This window comes from Thalassophryne amazonica, chromosome 1 (assembly GCF_902500255.1).
Source record: "Thalassophryne amazonica chromosome 1, fThaAma1.1, whole genome shotgun sequence".
Taxonomy (NCBI): Eukaryota; Metazoa; Chordata; class Actinopteri; order Batrachoidiformes; family Batrachoididae; genus Thalassophryne; species Thalassophryne amazonica.
This window is the reverse complement of record NC_047103.1, coordinates 74,089,322-74,093,308: the sequence shown is the minus strand read 5'-3', so window position 1 is coordinate 74,093,308 and position 3,987 is coordinate 74,089,322.

The following is a 3,987-nucleotide window of genomic DNA, read 5'->3' as shown; positions in this document are numbered from 1 at the left end:
ATCTGTTTTGATAGAAATGAGTGTTTTTAAATGATGCATGCCGTCTGAAACTGTCTTTTTTTTTTTTTTTTTTTTTTTTTTTTTTTAGACAAAACCACGCAGACGGTCCAGAGCGCATTCGGACCCGTCCTCGGTAATATATTTGAAATAGTACAGAATATCCGCTTGCGAGGGTGATGCTTTGTATTCATTTATTTATGTTAATTCTAGAAATCAAGTCAGAGCCCCCTGAAGAAGTTCGAAGGCTGGAAGCCCCGACTTCACCACGCAGATGTAAGTACAGCGATCGAGATTAAATCACGGTTAAAACTCTGGAATAACCCGATTTTTTCTGTCACAGCCCATGGAGAAGCGGGTCAGTGGGAGAGACCCGTAAAACGATCCGCGGATGTACACGGTAAGGAGTCGGAGTTTATGTATTTATTTATTTTAAATATTTAATAACTAACGATTTTCTCTTTTTTCAGCACGCGGTGGAGGGAGACCGTCTATTTTCCACAGAGACGCAAGGCTCGAAGATATTCTGAGCTGGGATTAACCTCATCACGCAACTTTCTTGAAAATGTGTAGTCTGTTTTTATTTTTTTATTTTTTCTCTTATTCCGATGGAACGGGAGAATTCATTTGAAGAGGTATATTAACTGAATTTCTTGAGGTAGATTCTTCCTGCTACAGATTTTAAAAGATGGAAGGAGAGAATTCACATCGGGAAAATAACTTCGGACGTGTATTGGATTTAAACGCTTCAATAATCGACTCAGCGGGGAGCGCTCCTGGAGCAGATGGTCCATTACCCGAGGCGTTAAATTCGCCGCCTCAAAATAACATCGAGTCCGGAGAGAGACTTTTAAGCCGTGTTCGTTTAACACCGTTAAATGAGGCTCTTAACAATTTAGCTGCTGAACAAGAATCGGAAGAAATTAACCCCTACATCATTTCTGCGATTAACGCTATAAATTCGACGGTCCAGTCTGATACTGAAGAGCCCCCTGACCCCCCGCACACCTCACCTCCAGACGAGTCCGGTCCCGCGGCGTTGAACCAGGTACGTCTGACTCCGTTAAATAACGCCGTAAACCTCCTCGCGTGTGAAGTTAATCCTCACGTCCAATCCGCGGTGGATGAATTAAATCAAACGCCTAACGACGCTCGCGCTTTTTCACCTTTAAGAAGTCCCTCCCCGCGCAATGCGCGCGGAGAAGAGATTTTAAACAGAGCTCGTTTAACCCCGATAAACGCGGCGATCTCTGTTTTGATGGAAGACGGGGATGATGCACGACCGGGACCCAGCCGACACTCTCCCATGACGGGTGGTGGGGCTGCTAACGTCATCAGGAGACCTGCTTTTAACAATATCGAAATCAGGCTGCCTCTCGATTTCCAGCGCGCCGACGAAATTCCCGACTACGCGGAATTTTACCGTAACGTCGTAGGGGCTCTTCATAACTCGGTCGAAAAGGCTTTAACACACGCCAGGGCCGGGGACTTTATCCAAATGGAGATTCGTGGGGACTCAGTCTACAACGAGGCCGCTTTGATCAGCTCATATAACGACGCTGGCGATGTGACGGGCTTCCAAAATCTGTTAGAATGATTGATACAATCAAATTCCAACGTTTTAGCCGACGAGTCTCTGGAATTAGTGGTTCAAGTCATCCGCAACCAGAACGGCGCGGGGAAGCGCAGAATAGATGACCTCCTCCATCACGAGGTTCTGAGGAAAAAATCCAAATGCCTTAATATCGTGTATAATCCTGACAACAGTTTATGTTTCGCGATAAACCTCGTTCAGTTATTGAATCCTCATCTGAGTACGCACGAGGCGGAGCAGCGCGGACTGGCGTTACAAAATAGCGTCGGATTAACGGAAGCTACGCCGGTATCTTTAGAGCAGGTGGGAAAATTTGAAAACGCTCTGGGTTGTAAAATTGTGGTGTTTTTCAGAGCCGAAGGGGAGAGAAAGCTGACAAAATTCCAGACAGGAATACCGGCGCAGCAGAAAACTCTTTTCGTTTTTCTGTTTAATAATCATTTTTACGGAATCATCGATTTAAAGAGATTTTTGGGAGTGAAATATGTATGTAAGTTTTGCTTTGAGGGGTACAATAACCACGCCTCCCATAATTGTCCGTCATATTGTAAAATTTGTGAATCCACGCAGTGTTATGAGAAAAATAACCCTGTATTCTGCAGCGAATGTAACAAGGAGTGTCGCTCTCCCACCTGTTACAGCCTGCATAAACAGCCGAAGTATCGTCCTTTCCGCCGGTAAGTTCGTTAATGTGTGTGATAACAGAAAAAAATGCTCTCGATGTAAACGTGAGTATTACATAGCGTTTTCTAAAAACAGCGCTCCGCACGTGTGTAAGCAGAAGAGGTGTCATATATGCGGCGAGGCTCTCCAGGAGCCGAGCGAGGGTCACCTCTGCTATATGACCCCGCTCAAAGCTGAAGAGACGCATTCAGAGAAATATGTTTTTTATGATTTTGAAACGTATGTCGATAATAACGGGGAACACGTACCGTTTTACGTCAGCGCTGTAACAAAGACGGGTGATTTTTGGAGCGCATGGGGGACAGACTGCGTAGCCCGCTTCTTTAAACATTTTAGAACGAGAAAATTCAAAGAATACGTGTTCATCGCTCACAACTCAAAAGGTTTTGACGGCTATTTGCTTCTAAAGTATTTAGTCCAGCAGGGCGTAACCCCCGCTGTGATTATGACCGGGAGTAAACTATTACTCATGACAGACGCCGCCTTTAAACAGAAATATATAGATTCGTTATCTTTCCTTACAATGCGCTTATCTCAGATGCCTAAAGCCCTGGGGATCCGGCTGAAAGACGAAATCATCCGCAAAGGTTACTTTCCGCACCTGTTCAGTTCAGAAAAAAATCTGAACTATGTCGGTCCGTACCCTGACTCAGCGGCTTACGGGGTCGCAAATATGTCAGAGGGAGAAAGAGAGGAATTTAACGCATGGTACGTGCGGAAAAAAAACGCAATTTTCGATTTTAAAGCCGAGGCCGTTATGTATTGTGATAACGACACAAAAATCTTGGCTGCAGCCTGCTCCAAATTTATGTCTGAATTCATCGCTGAAACACTCGTGGATCCTTTTACCTGCGTTACAATCGCCTCGGCGTGTATGAAAGTCTTCCAAACTAACTTTCTTGCTCCAAAAACGCTGGCGATCCCCTCCGCCGACAATTATAGAACGAGGCATAAAAAATATTCGGACGTGGCCGTGCAATGGTTAGAATGGGTTGCTGAGACGCAAAACATTATCATCGATCATGCTCTAAACAGGGGCGAGAAAAAAATAGGAGGTTATTATGTTGATGGGTATGCTCAGATTGACGGCCGGATAAAAGTGTGGGAGTTTCTCGGATGTTTTTACCACGGGTGTGCAAGGTGTTTTACACAGCACGAAATAAACCCTCTCACAAACACCTCATTTGGAGAGCTCCACGCAGCGTGTCAGAAAAAAATAGCCTTTCTGCGGGCTATGCCGGGCGTCACCCTCAACGTAATTTGGGAGCATCAATGGCTTGAAATGAGGCTGAGGGATGAGAGCGTTCAGTGTTTCCTCGCCCGCAGGGGGTTACCGCCGCCCCTCGAACCTCGCGACGCTTTATACGGCGGTCGGACTTGCGCGGCCCGTCTGAGGTACACGGCTGAGCAAGATGAGACGGTCTATTACGTCGACGTGACCTCGCTGTATCCTTACGTTAACGTAAATTTCACATATCCCACGGGGCATCCGGAAATTATCGAGAGAAATTTCAGAGACCCCAGGACTTATTTCGGGCTCATCAAAGCCATCGTGTACCCGCCCCAGGGGCTAAAATTCCCCGTCCTCCCACACAGAACTCCTCACGGTAAACTGGTGTTTACTCTGTGTCGCACCTGCGCTGATGAAAATAATCAAGCTGCAGCGTGCACACACAGTCAGCAGCAGAGAGCTCTGTCTGGGACTTGGACGA